Consider the following 15177-nt stretch of genomic DNA (forward strand, 5'->3'; position numbering starts at 1 on the left):
TGGAGATAGTGACCACAATTCTGTGACTTTAACTTTAGTAATGGAGAGGGATAGGTACGTGCAACAGGGCAAGTTTTACAATTGGGGGAAGGGTAAATACGATGTTGTCAGACAAGAATTGAAGTGCATAAGTTGGGAACATAGGCTGCCAGGGAAGGACACAAGTGAAATGTGGAACTTGTTCAAGGAACAGGTGCTACGTGTCCTTGATATGTATGTCCCTGTCAGGCAGGGAAGAGATGGTCGAGTGAGGGAACCATGGTTGACAAGAGAGGTTGAATGTCTTGTTAAGAGGAAAAAGGAGACTTATGTAAGGCTGAGGAAACAAGGTTCAGACAGGGCATTGGAGGGATACAAGATAGCCAGGAGGGAACTGAAGAAAGGGATTAGGAGAGCTAAGAGAGGGCATGAACAATCTTTGGCGGGTAGGATCAAGGAAAACCCCAAGGCCTTTTACACATATGTGAGAAATATGAGAATGACTAGAGCGAGGGTAGGTCCGATCAAGGACAGTAGCGGGAGATTGTGTATTGAGTCTGAAGAGATAGGCGAGGTCTTGAACGAGTACTTTTCTTCTGTATTTACAAATGAGAGGGGCGATATTGTTGGAGAGGACAGTGTGAAACAGATTGGTAAGCTCGAGGAAATACTTGTTAGGAAGGAAGATGTGTTGGGCATTTTGAAAAACTTGAGGATAGACAAGTCCCCCGGGCCTGACGGGATATATCCAAGGATTCTATGGGAAGCAAGAGATGAAATTGCAGAGCCGTTGGCAATGATCTTTTCGTCCTCACTGTCAACAGGGGTGGTACCAGGGGATTGGAGAGTGGCGAATGTTGTGCCCCTGTTCAAAAAAGGGACTAGGGATAACCCTGGGAATTACAGGCCAGTTAGTCTTACTTCGGTGGTAGGCAAAGTAATGGAAAGGGTACTGAAGGATAGGATTTCTGAGCATCTGGAAAGACACTGCTTGATTAGGGATAATCAGCACGGATTTGTGAGGGGTAGGTCTTGCCTTACAAATCTTATTGAATTCTTTGAGGAGGTGACCAAGCATGTGGATGAAGGTAAAGCAGTGGATGTAGTGTACATGGATTTTAGTAAGGCATTTGATAAAGTTCCCCATGGTAGGCTTATGCAGAAAGTAAGGAGGCATGGGATAGTGGGAAATTTGGCCAGTTGGATAACGAACTGGCTAACCGATAGAAGTCAGAGAGTGGTGGTGGATGGCAAATATTCAGCCTGGATCCCAGTTACCAGTGGCGTACCGCAGGGATCAGTTCTGGGTCCTCTGCTGTTTGTGATTTTCATTAATGACTTGGATGAGGGAGTTGAAGGGTGGGTCAGTAAATTTGCAGACGATACGAAGATTGGTGGAGTTGTGGATAGTAAGGAGGGCTGTTGTCGGCTGCAAAGAGACACAGATAGGATGCAGAGCTGGGCTGAGAAGTGGCAGATGGAGTTTAACCCTGAAAAGTGTGAGGTTGTCCATTTTGGAAGGACAAATATGAATGCGGAATACAGGGTTAACGGTAGAGTTCTTGGCAATGTGGAGGAGCAGAGAGATCTTGGGGTCTATGTTCATACATCTTTGAAAGTTGCCACTCAAGTGGATAGAGCTGTGAAGAAGGCCTATGGTGTGCTCGCGTTCATTAACAGAGGGATTGAATTTAAGAGCCGTGAGGTGATGATGCAGCTGTACAAAACTTTGGTAAGGCCACATTTGGAGTACTGTGTACAGTTCTGGTCGCCTCATTTTAGGAAGGATGTGGAAGCTTTGGAAAATGTGCAAAGAAGATTTACCAGGATGTTGCCTGGAATGGAGAGTAGGTCTTACGAGGAAAGGTTGAGGGTGCTAGGCCTTTTCTCATTAGAACGGAGAAGGATGAGGGGCGACTTGATAGAGGTGTATAAGATGATCAGGGGAATAGATAGAGTAGTCAGTCAGAGACTTTTTCCCCGGGTGGAACAAACCATTACAAGGGGACATAAATTTAAAGTGAAAGGTGGAAGATATAGGAGGGATATCAGAGGTAGGTTCTTTACCCAGAGAGTAGTGGGGGCATGGAATGCACTGCCTGTGGAAGTAGTTGAGTCGGAAACATTAGGGACCTTCAAGCAGCTATTGGATAGGTACATGGATTACGGTTAAATGATATAGTGTAGATTTATTTGTTCTCAAGGGCAGCACGGTAGCATTGTGGATAGCACAATTGCTTCACAGCTCCAGGGTCCCAGGTTCGATTCCGGCTTGGGTCACTGACTGTGCGGAGTCTGCACGTCCTCCCCGTGTCTGCGTGGGTTTCCTCCGGGTGCTCCGGTTTCCTCCCACAATCCAAAGATGTGCAGGTTAGGTGAATTGGCCAATGATAAATTGCCCTTAATGTCCAAATTGCCCTTGGTGTTGGGTGAAGGTGTTGAGTTTGGGTAGGGTGCTCTTTCCAAGAGCCGGTGCAGACTCAAAGGGCCGAATGGCCTCCTTCTGCACTGTAAATTCAATGATAATCTATGATTAATCTAGGACAAAGGTTCGGCACAACATCGTGGGCCGAAGGGCCTGTTCTGTGCTGTATTTTCTATGTTCTATGTAACCCAGTAACCCCACCCAACACTAAGGGCAATTTTGGACACTAAGGGCAATTTATCATGGCCAATCCACCTAACCTGCACATCTTTGGAGTGAGGGAGGAAACCGGAGCACCCGGAGGAAACCCACGCACACACGGGGAGGATGTGCAGACTCCGCACAGACAGTGACCCAAGCCGGAATCGAACCTGGGACCCTGGAGCTGTGAAGCAATTGTGCTATCCACAATGCTACCGTGCTGCCCTAATTCCTTTACTGTTCAAAAATCTATCTATCTTTGCCTCAAAAACATTCAATGAGGTAGCCTCAACTGCTTCACTGGGCAGGGAATTTCGCATATTTACAACCCTTTGGGTGAAGAATTTCCTAAAATTCCTCCACTGTTCCTCAATTGTCCCACCATAGTCATTGCTCCCTTTCTACTTTAGCCAACTCCGCTCTCATCCCATTGTAGTCTCCTTTATTTAAGCACAAGACACTTATTGGATTTTACCTTCTCACCCTCCACCTGTATTTTAAATTCAACCATTCTATGATCGCTCTTCCGAGAGGATCCCTAACAACGAGATCATTAATTATTCCTGTCTCATTACACAGGACCTGATCTAGGATAGCTTGCTCCCTCACAGGTTCCATTACATACTGTTCGAGGAAACTATCGTGATACATTCTATGAACTCCCCCTCAAGGCTGCCTTGACTGACCTGGTTTGACCAATCGTCATGTAGATTAAAACCCCCATGACAATTGCCGGACAATTTTTACATGCATCAGTTATTTCTTTGTTTATTTCCCGAGTCATGATCTGCTGAGGATCCAGGGCAAGGGTTGTGATCTTGAGTATTTTCAGCACTTTTTATCTTGGATGTTGCCATATCTAGTTTCTAAATCATGACTTCTACAGAGGGTTGGCATTAATGTCAGGCAAAAGGAAAGACTAGCCTTCTTTATAAGTGAATAGATGTTAGATTGTGCCAGCATTCCATTTCTTTGTGTTCCAGTCCTGGATATCACTTTACTCCTAACTTGAACTTTTTAATTTGCCAATATCTTGCTGGAGTCCTGATTCTGCTTCTACTTTGGGAAGGAATAGTTGAGCTGGATATGTTGACACAATGACATTAATTCAGGCACCTTCAGGATCTCTGCTGCATTTGTCCCATGTGAGGCAATATTTGAACTACTGGTGTCTCTAACCAAACCCAACTAAGACCTATGTCTCTGCTTTCCAGTTCCGATTGCCTAACAGTGAATCCGGATTTTCCTTTGCAGCAAAGCTTACCAAAGTGAGCCATACACCAAGTAACATTCGTGCCACAGAGTGCCAGACAATGAACATCTCCAACAAGAGAGAATCCAACAATCACCCCATGACATTGAGCAGCATTACCATCATGGAGTCATGCAGTAGGTAACTCATCTCTTGACTCCCCAACATCTGTCCACAATCTATGGCCACGATTCAACTAATCGGGAATACCGGAAGATGCACACAGCCCTATTTTGTACACTATGGAGCTCTACTCGCCGGAAATCCCCAGTGTAGCGAGAGATTAGGATGCCATTTTTAAAAGGCTCCCCGTCTTTGAGTCCCCTAAAGTGAGCCCCCCACCCCCCGCCCAAAGGCACGATGGTAAGATCCCCGGCCTCCCTGCAACACCCACGCAGGGCATCCCTGGCCTGATCGTGTGCAAAAAATGCCAGCTTGGCACCTTAGCAGTGCCAACTGCAGGGAGGTGGTGGCATAGTGGTATTGTCACTGGATTAGTAAACCAGAAACCCAGAGTAATGCTCTGGGGACCCAGGTTCGAATCCTGCCACTGCAGATAGTGAAATTTGAATTCAATAAAAATCTGGAATTAAAAGTCTAATGATGACCATAAACCATTGTCGGTTGTCGTAAAAACTCATCTGGTTCACTATCTTTAAGAAAGGAAATCTGCCGCCCTTACTTGGTCTGGCCAACATGTGACTCCAGCACAGCAATGTGGTTGACTCTTAACTGCCCCCTCAAGGGCAAAAAGGGATGGGCAATAAATGCTGGCCCAGCCAGCAATGATCACGTCCCATGAGCAAATTTAAAAAAAAACCTGGCAGTGCCTGTGCCAGGGTGGTACTTCCAGGGCACCACCCTGCCCAAAGGGCATGCAGCTGGGGGCCTCCAATCCCCTGGGCGACCCCAACGAGTGCCGTTCCATCTGGTCCTGTTTGTGGAGACTAGTGCTGAACAGCTCTCATCCGGGTGCTCCGGTTTCCTCCCACAGTCCAAAGATGTGCAGGTTAGGTGGATTGGCCATGATAAATTGCCCTTAGTGTCCAAAATTGCCTTTAGTTTTGGGTGGGGTTATGGGGATAGGGTGGAGGTGTTGACCTTGGGTAGGGTGCTCTTTCCAAGAGCCGGTGCAGACTCGATGGGCCGAATGGCCTCCTTCTGCACTGTAAATTCTATGATAATCTATGAGAGGAAGGGGGTGAATCCCAAAGCCTCAGGTACCTTGAAAATCTGCATATTAGAGTGAGACTAGATGTCTTGCTCGAATCTGCAGGTTTGCCAAAAGGTGACCCCACCCACAATAGGTGGGATTTGCATTGCAACGTCTCGAGGTGCTATGAGCCAGTTAGATGCCAGGAGTGAGGTCTCCCATTATTTATCGCCCCCGCTGCGCCACGGCACGCTGCTTTTCAGGCGCAGCATGCCCAATGGATCGCACCCCATAAAGCGCAAGTCAGGCGTCTGATGGAATACTCTCCCCTTGCCTGGATGAAGCAGCTCTAACAACATTCAAGAAGCTTGACACCATCTAGGACAAAGAAACCTGCTTCATTGGCACCCGATGCACAAACATTCACTACCTCTACCACCGTTGCACAGTAGCAGCCGTGTGTGCCATCTGCAAGCAACTCACCAAGACTCTTTAGGCAGCATCTTCCAAATCCATAACCGCTACCATCTAGAAGGGCAAGGCAGCAGACACATGGGAACACCACCACCTGGAAGCTCCCTTCCAAACCACTCACCATCCTGTTTTGGAAATATGTTGCCGTTCCTTCACTGTCACTGGGTCAAAATCCTGGAACTCCCTAATAGCACCGAATGTACCTACAACACATAGACTGCAGTGGTTCACGAAGGCAGCTCGCCACCACCTTCTCAAGGGCATTTAGGGATGAGCAATAAATGGTGACATAGTGAGCGAAACCCACGCCCATGAGTGAATTTTAAAAATGGTACATTAGATTCACACTGGACTGTAGCCTCAGGTACTATGAACACCTGAAAAGTGGCACAGAAATGACCAAGAATGGTATACGCATTATGTAAAAGCAAATTGTCTCCAGCTAAAGATCCAGTGCATGTATTGGGCGGATTCTCCGGTCTCATTCATTGCTAGCGGAAATGAAAAATTTGGCGTTCCAGCCAAAAGACCATTCATTGAGCGGTACCGGGAAATCCCAACCGCAAATAAGGATTGGAAGGTTTTGGCCACTCTTGTGTACTCTGTGTGAGCAAAGAACAGCCATACACACCGCTTGGATATTGTCCTCAACACATCAATGTGGACAATCAATGGTACACACATTACTCCCAGTACTGCCTAATATTTCAGCAATTGGCAATTCATGAAGATCTTCAGAACATTTGTTTTTGTAAAATATTTTTATTCTCCATTTTCACATTTTCTCCAGAATTTACACTCCACCCACAAGCAGTAAATGGTATCAACAACAACGATCCCATCCTCCCACCACCCCAAGCAACGACCCACCTGACAATATAAACATTAAATAGAACAAACCCTCCCACGGTGGGACAAACAAAGGAGAAATAAAAGAGAAAGGAATTAGGAATCGCCTATGGTTACCATTAACCTATAGAGTTCCTCCCAGCACCTCCCCCTAACATTCAATGCCATCCAATCCCCGAAAGAGTACCGTAGGTGACACCCATGCATTGCAAGCCCCCCACCCCTCCCCCCCCCCCCCCCCCCCCCGCCCTCCCGGCTCCTCCCCTCCACTTCCTCTTACAAAAATCCTCCCCCCAAACTACCCCCCATCCTTCCACCCAGGCTAGACTCATCGAGACCTATTCTGCCAGGCTCTGATGGCCGCAGCCCCTCCCCCCACCTCACTCCCGTTCACTGGCCGGCTTAAACCGGCCAGCGTGGAGGCCCACACCCTGGTCTCTTTCCCCCTTGCCCAGCCCCAGGAATACCAAAAATTCCCCTTCAGCACACAAACCCCACATACACACCCAAGCTCCAAAGAATCATCATTGCAAGTGTAAGTCCCCTCTCTTCCCTTGTCCAAGTATATACAATGTTGGCTCATTTAGCACATACACCCACCGCAGTGAAAAAATAGTTACATGAGGCTACATCAGTACATGACCCCTTCTCAATTCAGCCACAGCCCTTCTGCCTTTGCAAACTCCTCCGCTGCTTCCGCCGTCCCAAAATAAAAGTCCTTGGATTTGTAGGTCACCCTCAACTTAGCTGGGTATACTATGCCGCACCGCACCTTACTGATGTACAGCGCCTTCTTCACCCGGCTGAAGGCAGTCCGCCTCCTCGCCAGCTCCACCGTAAAGTCCGGATATATGCGTACACCAGCTCCAGCCCACTGCACCACCTGCTTCTGCTTTGCCCAGCACAGGACCTTCTCCTTCACACTGTACCTACGAAAACACAACCACTACTGTTGACGGCTCACTCTCCTTTGGTACAGGCCTCCACGACCGATGAGTCCGATCCAGTTCATATCGGGAGGGATCATCACCCTCACCAAATAGCTTCGCCAACATCGTGGCAAAATACTCAGGTGGCCTCGGGCCTTCCACTCCTTCGGGAAGACCCACAATCCTCAGATTCTGTCGCCTGGATCTGTTTTCCAAGTCGTCCATTTTGGCTCGCAGACCCTTGTTGATCTCTATCACCTTCCACATCTCCTTCCCCATCGAGGTAAGTTGATCGCTGTGCTGTAACAATGTCTCTTCCACTTCCTTCAGCGCTTCGCCTTGCTCCCGTACCTCCGCCACTGCGTTCAATACCGCTGCCCTCACCGGGGCACTCTCCTCCTCCACCAGCACTTTCAATATCGCCCCCATCTCCTTCCTCATCACCTCCATTTGTTTTGTAAACTGCCTTTCGAGTTCAGCAGCCATGGTCATTTCTTCAGCCGAGATCTTCAGAACATTAGTTTATTCATTGCACATTCGTAATTGCCCTAGAGAAGGTGGTGATGAGCTGCCTTCTTGAACATTGCAGTCCATATGGTGTAAGTACACCCATCTACTGAATGTGACTCAAATCACGTAAAGCATTCACAAAGCTCAAGAAAGCCTTGAGCGCTGTTATTTTTGATAAAAGGACAAATGGTGGTACCCCTGGGCTGCCACCAATATCATCAACGAAGATTTGGTGAGTGATCGGGCAGGGCCTCCAAGGTTTAAATTCCCTCAAAACATTCAACAGGGGGGGATGTTCAATGTTTGATGGTTGTTGCATACAGGGTGTTAAGCACGCGCAGGAAATGTTACATGGGCTGGGGGAGAGGGGGATTGCGATGGAGGAAAAGAGGCAAGGCCGCGACAGGAGCTGCGCCAGAGGGGGCGGGGTAGGCTTAGGAAAGCGCCGTTTTTTTTCCCGTGCTAGGGAAGAAAGGCGGGAGGGGGAATGGAGGAACGCACACTGATTGGGACATTCCCACACGGGGAGGTCAATGGGACGGCGGGGGAAGCCGGGGTCAGCAGGTGTTAGCTGACGTACGGGAGTGATATGGGGGGAACAAAAAAGCTAGGCACGGGTCTAGCGGGGGGGGGAAGGGTTGCCGCTGCACTGGCCAAAGGGGAATGGGACGCAGAAGAGATGGTCAGAGCGGGGGTCTCCCGGCTGGGGGACCGGAGGGTGAGGGTGGGGCGGACACGGGACTGGCCTAGAAAAGGAGATGGCTAGTCGGCGGGGGGGGGGAGGCCCAATCCGGCTGATAACGTGGAATGTGAGGGGCCTGAATGGGCCGGTAAAGAGGGCTCGAGTGTTCCCGCACTTGAAGGGACTGAAGGCAGACGGGGTCATGCTCCAAGAGACACATTTGAAGGTGGCGGATCAGGTCAGGTTAAGAAAGGGGTGGGTAGGACAGGTATTCCATTTGGGGCTAGACGCGAAGAATAGAGGGGTGGCAATATTGGTGGGGAAGCGGGTGTCATTTGAGGCCAAGAATATCGTAGTGGACAACGGAGGGCGATATGTGATGGTGAGCGGTAAGTTGCAGGGGACGTGGGTGGTATTGGTAAATGTATACGCCCCGAACTGGGATGATGCCGGATTCATGAAGCGCTTGTTGGGGCGCATTCCGGACCTGGAGGTAGGAGGCCTGATAATGGGCGGGGATTTCAATATGGTGTTGGACCCAGCACTGGATCGCTCCAGATCGAGGACTGGAAGGAGGCCGGCGGCGGCCAAAGTGCTTAGGGGGTTTATGGGTCAGATGGGGGGAGTGGACCCGTGGAGGTTTGCCAGGCCGCAGGCCAGGGAATTTTCTTTTTTCTTCCACTTCCACAAAGCCTACTCCCGGATAGATTTTTTTGTTCTGGGGCGGGCGCTGATCCCGAAAGTGCAGGGAACGGAGTATTCGGCCACAGCCATTTCGGATCACGCCCCGCACTGGGTAGAACTGGAGTTGGGAGAGGAGAGGGACCAACACCCGCTGTGGCGGTTGGATGTGGGTGAGGGGGTGCATCGAAAGGTACTTGGAGGTCAACGACAACGGGGAGGTGCGGGTGGGGGTGGTATGGGAGGCGCTGAAGGCGGTGATCAGGGGAGAGCTAATCTCCATTAGGGCTGATAGGGAGAAGATAGAGGGCATGGAAAGGGAGAGGCTAGTGGGGGAGATTTTAAGAGTGGACAGGAGATACGCAGAGGCCCCTGAGGAGGGATTACTTGGGGAAAGGCGACGTCTCCAGACGGAGTTTAATCTGTTGACCACAGAGAAAGCAGAGGCACAGTGGAGGAAGGCGCAGGGGGTGACCTACGAGTATGGGGAGAAGGCGAGTCGGATGCTGGCACACCAGCTCCGTAAGATGATGGCAGCAAGGGAAATAGGGGGAGTCAAGGATGGAAGGGGAGCCACAGTGCGGAGTGCGATGAAAATAAATGAGGCATTCAAGGTCTTCTATGAGGAGCTGTACAGATCCCAGCCCCCAGCAGGGGAAGAGGGGATGAGACGATTCCTAGACCAATTGAGATTCCCAAGGGTGGAGGAGCAAGAGGTGGCTGGTTTGGGGGCACCAATTGGGTTGGAGGAGCTGAACAAGGGTTTGGGGAGTATGCAGGCAGGGAAGGCCCCGGGACTGGATGGGTTCCCGTTGGAGTTCTACAGGAAGTACGTAGACCTGTTGGCCCTGCTACTAGTGAGGACTTTTAATGAGGCAAGGGAGGAAGGGACCCTGCCCCCGACAATGTTGGAGGCGACGATTTCTTTGATCCTAAAGCGGGACAAGGACCCACTGCAATGTGGATCGTACAGGCCGATCTCGCTCCTTAACGTGGATGCTAAGTTGCTGGCAAAAGTGCTGGCTACGGGAATTGAGGACTGTGTCCCGGGGGTGATCCCGAGGACCAGACGGGATTTGTAACGGGCAGGCAACTAAACACCAATGTGCGGCGGCTCTTAAACGTGATAATGATGCCATCGGTCGAGGGAGAGGCGGAGATAGTGGCAGCTATGGACGCGGAGAAGGACTCTGACCGGGTAGAGTGGGAGTACCTCTGGGAAGTGCTGCGTAGGTTTGGGTTCGGGGGAGGGTTTATTAGTTGGGTTAAGCTCCTTTACAGAGCCCCGGTGGCGAGTGCGGTGACGAATCGGCGGAGGTCGGAGTATTTTCGGGTGTACCGTGGGACGAGGCAGGGGTGCCCCCTGTCCCCCCTGTTGTTTGCATTGGCAATTGAACCCTTGGCCATATCATTGAGGGAGTCTAGGAAATGGAGGGGGGTGGTCCGAGGGGGAGAAGAGCATCGAGTGTCGCTTTATGCGGATGACCTGTTGATGTACGTGGCGGATCCAGTGGAGGGGGTGGTGGAGGTCATGCAGACTTTAAGGGAGTTTGGGGATTTTTCGGGCTATAAGCTCAATGTAGGGAAGAGTGAGCTTTTTGTACTACAGGCAGGGGACCAAGAAAGGGGGATAGGCGAGCTACCGCTGATGAGGGCGGATGGGAGCTTTCGGTACCTGTGGATCCAGATAGCCAGGAGTTGGGGGGCCCTACATAAACTGAATCTGACGAGGTTGGTGGAGCAAATGGAGGAGGACTTCAAAAGATGGGACATGTTACTGCTCTTGCTAGCGGGTAGAGTGCAGTCGGTCAAAATGGTGGTCCTTCCGAGGTTTCTTTTTGTGTTTCAGTGCCTTCCCATCGTGATCACCAAGGCCTTTTTTAAGAGAGTAGGCAGGAGTATTATGGGGTTTGTGTGGGCGAATAGGACCCCGAGGGTAAGGAGAGGGATTCTGGAACGCAGCAGGGACCGAGGAGGGTTGGCGCTGCCGAACCTAGGGAGCTACTACTGGGCAGCAAATGTAGCGATGATCCGTAAGTGGGTGATGGAGGGAGAAGAGGCAGCATGGAAGAGGTTGGAGATGGCGTCCTGTCAAGGAAAGAGCCTGGGGGGGGGCTGGTGACGGCACCGCTGCCGCTCTCGCCATCAAAGTACACCACGAGTCCGGTGGTGGCGGCAATGCTAAAGATCTGGGGCCAGTGGAGATGGCACAGGGGTGCAATGGGAGTCTCAGTGCGGTCCCCGATCAGGGGTAACCACCGGTTTGTCCCGGGGAGGATGGACGGGGGTTTCAGAGCTGGCATCGGGAGGGGATTAGAAGAATGGGGGACCTGTTCATTGATGGGACGTTTGCGAGCCTAGGGGCACTAGAAGAGAAGTTTGAGATACCCCCAGGAAATGCTTTTAGATACATGCAGGTGAGGGCGTTTGTGAGGCGGCAGGTGGGGGAATTCCCGTTGCTCCCGGCACAGGAAATTCAAGACAGGGTGATCTCGGGTGTATGGGTCGGGGAGGGCAAGGTGTCGGCAATATACCAGGAGATGAAAGAGGGGGAAGCGCTGGTAGAGGAGCTGAAGGGTAAATGGGAGGAGGAGCTGGGGGAGGAGATTGAAGAGGGGTTATGGGCTGATCCCCTAGGTAGGGTTAATTCCTCCTCCTCGTGTGCCAGGCTCAGCCTGATACAATTTAAGGTGGTTGCGAGGTTGAGTAGGTTTTTTGGGGTAGAGGACAGATGTGGAAGGTGCTCAGGGAGTCCGGCGTACCATGTCCATATGTTTTGGTCATGCCCGGCACTGGAGGGGTTCTGGAGAGGAGTGGCGGGAACAATATCTCAGGTGGTGAAAGTCCGGGTCAAGCCAAGCTGGGGGCTAGCAATATTTGGAGTAGTGGACGAGCCGGGAGTGCAGGAGGCGAAAGAGGCCGGCATTCTGGCCTTTGCGTCCCTAGTAGCCCGGCGAAGGATCTTACTAATGTCGAAGGAGGCGAAGCCCCCCAGCGTGAAGGCCTGGATAAATGACATGGCTGGGTTCATAAAGCTGGAGAGGATAGTTTGCCTTGAGAGGGTCTGCACTGGGTTTCTACAGGCGGTGACAACCGTTCCTAGACTATCTCGCGGAGCGCCAGACGAAGGTCGGTCAGCAGCAGCAGCAACCCGGGGCAGGGGGGGGTGGTTGTCTTGTGAAGGGGGGGGGGAAGGGAGGGGGGAAGGGGGGTTTGCCTAGGGGGTGTTTGAGCAAGAGAACACATGAAAGATTTGGGAAACTGGCATGTACGGGAAGGAGCCAGTGTACAAAGCTCTGTAACATATCGTTTTACCATGTATATATCTTGTTATGTGCATTTTTTTTTCTATTTTGTTACAAGGGGGGGGGGGGGGGGGCGGGGGTTTGTTTGTAAGGGTGAAAAATTGTGTTAAAAAGCTTTAATAAACATATTTGTTTTTTTTAAAAATTCAACAGGATTGCCATTCTCCATCCAAGGACATCACATCTCTTCACAAATTAAATGTCAAGGATAATCCAGTATGCAACTATAGTCACCCGGATGAGACTGTTCACCACGTTGTGAATAAAAGTGCCCTACAAAATGTTGTCGCAGAATTCAAGGTAATCCACCTAATGGGACACGGTGCTGTGCGTTGGCTGTCCAACTAAGAAAAGGATGTGGGAGCTGTAGGAAATCTACAAAGCTACCAGTCTGACTATGCTTCCAAATCGTGTATCAGTCTTAGTCAAAACAGCACCATGAACTGCCAGCACCAGCATATAGATTAAATTGATATCTTATCAAGTATCACAGGAGTGATCCAATGAAATAGCATCCCTGTGAAAGTTGAAAAAGTTCACGATTTCCATCTCATGATTTAATATTCCGCTGATTCTCAAGTGTCCTGGCTCAAACAAATAATAACCTCTTGATTGTGGTGCAAAGAGCAGATAGTACCTATGGAATACCAATAAAAGCTTTTGGGAGAGGAAGAGAAGGGAGATTTTTTAAAAAGTACACATATTAATGTGCTGGAGCATTAATCTTCATTTTTGTGCTCAACCCCTGAAGTTGGACTTGAAGTCAGGACCTTGTGATTCAGAAGCAGGAGTGCTTCTGGCTAAGCCATAGGTGGCACGAAAATGACGCCATCCCGGTATTTTATTTAATTTCCACTCCAGCATTTAAAGAATTGCTTTGTCTCAAACTGTTGTGGTGAATGAGAAATCCTCTCCTGAGGAGACACTTCACTGGGTCTAATTCCTAACGTCCACCTCCTGATCTGCGTCCATGATCAAACATTAAAAATTTACCCAACATGTTAACACGTGCAGAATATTGTGCTTTGGCTCTTTTTTCTTATAGACGGATGGATGGAATAAACTTCCATCAGAGTTAATGCTAAATTAATAATCTCCTTTAAAGCAATGTTTGACGATTACGTGATCATGATTGGGCTAGAAGTTCTACGGGTGCTTAATTAAACAGCAAGGCATTATGGGGGAGGTTATTTGTGACAAGAGTGGCATTATACAACATAGACTATACATGGCATTTATATCACACACTGGAAATGGATTCCAGCAATTAAATGGTCAACCCATGGACAAGACTTTGGGCAGAATTTTCCCAATCCTAGAGGCAACTTTGGAGAGTCAGCGGCCAGGAAATTTGGAGAAAAAAGCGTTGGGACAGATCCCCGGTGTGTTCCCACCTCCTTGCAATTTTTCCAGAGGTGTCTTCATTGGAATGACGACTACCTCTGCCCAGCAGCAACAGGAAGCGAATGGAGGCAATAACTGAACCAATTCGCAGTATTTTTAATAAAAAATAAATTTAATTTTGCCAGTGGTGCGGAGGACCTCGATTTGTCTGCAGCCCACAGCACAATGAGCAGTCGGGGCACCATGAGATTCCTGTGTGATGTTCACTTTGAAGAACCAAATTGACAAGCCTCCGCCCTTAGCTTAACCACCAGATGGCACTAAAGAACTGAAGAGGTAAAACTGGTCAATGAAGATCTTAAGTCAATTTCGTAAATTAACTTGTATTATATCCCATTAAGTTTTCTTTAAAAGTGAACTATTTGGAAACGGTCTTTCAGAAAATGTATGTACATCTATTTAAAATATGTTTGCAACCATCTAAAAGAAATTTGTGCCTGGCACTGTTAGAATTTAATTAGTTTAGTAAGTTAACCTGAATAGGGAAGCTCCAATTCAATTAAAGTTCTTTACATAAATTAATTTTAGGTACACTGCTCTTTCGTTTTAAAAAAAATGTACCCCTTCAGAGATCAAACTTTAATTACAAGATGTACTGAAAACTATTCCAGTGCATTAAAATAATGTGTCCCACCCTGATTGCAGTTCCTGGTCCAGTTGATCTCCTGCTGAAAGTTAATATAGTAGAGCACAAACGCGTGTTCAGGAACTGATTTGTGCTGCATCCGAATGATTGTAGCCTTTTCCCTGCACGCATTCAAAGGTAATAGCGAGACAAGATTCTCATTGTTCATGATGTGGAGATGGGGGCGTTGGACTGGGGTGAGCACAGTAAGAAGTCTTACAACACCAGTTTAAAGTCCAACAGGTTTGTTTCGAATCACTAGCTTTTGGAGAACAACTCCTTCCTCAGGTGAATGAAGAGGTCGGTTCCAGAAACATATCTATAAAGTCAAAGATCGCAAAGCAGTCTTGGGTCTTTGACTTTGTCCATATACATGTTTCTGGAATATACCTCTTCGTTCACCTGAAGAAGGAGCAGTGCTCCGAAAGCTGGTGATTTGAAACAAACCTGTTGAATTTTAACCTGGTGTTGTAAGACTTCTTACTGTGCTCATTGTTCATTGCGCTCTTTACTTTTGTCAACATTCTTCGAAAACAGATTTGGTCAAGGTCTGCTCAGCAAATACCTTCCTGCCTAGTTCAATCTGCTGCCTGCCTAGTTCAATAATCTCTATACCCTTAAAGAATCTGCTTTCCTAAAACCACAGCACATGCCCATAGATCAAATGGGAGAGCGCTTGCTTTGCATGTAATAAGTAGTGGGATCGAT

At 49.0% G+C, this 15177-nt stretch overlaps 1 long non-coding RNA gene across 2 annotated transcripts; it reads left to right on the forward strand.

The window, feature by feature from the left end:
* The first annotated feature begins 3565 nt into the window (after nt 1–3565).
* Nucleotides 3566–14282, forward strand: LOC140385619 (uncharacterized). Of its 2 annotated transcripts, XR_011933410.1 has the most exons (3): nt 3566–3998; nt 12594–12740; nt 13970–14282. It is a non-coding gene; the product is annotated as an uncharacterized lncRNA (long non-coding RNA). The 2 variants fall into 2 exon arrangements; XR_011933409.1 differs by lacking the exon at nt 13970–14282 and having other exon boundaries at nt 12594–13445.
* Nucleotides 14283–15177: the final 895 nt, after the last annotated feature.

The sequence above is a fragment of the Scyliorhinus torazame genome, chromosome 11 (assembly GCF_047496885.1).
Source record: "Scyliorhinus torazame isolate Kashiwa2021f chromosome 11, sScyTor2.1, whole genome shotgun sequence".
NCBI classification, from domain to species: domain Eukaryota; kingdom Metazoa; phylum Chordata; class Chondrichthyes; order Carcharhiniformes; family Scyliorhinidae; genus Scyliorhinus; species Scyliorhinus torazame.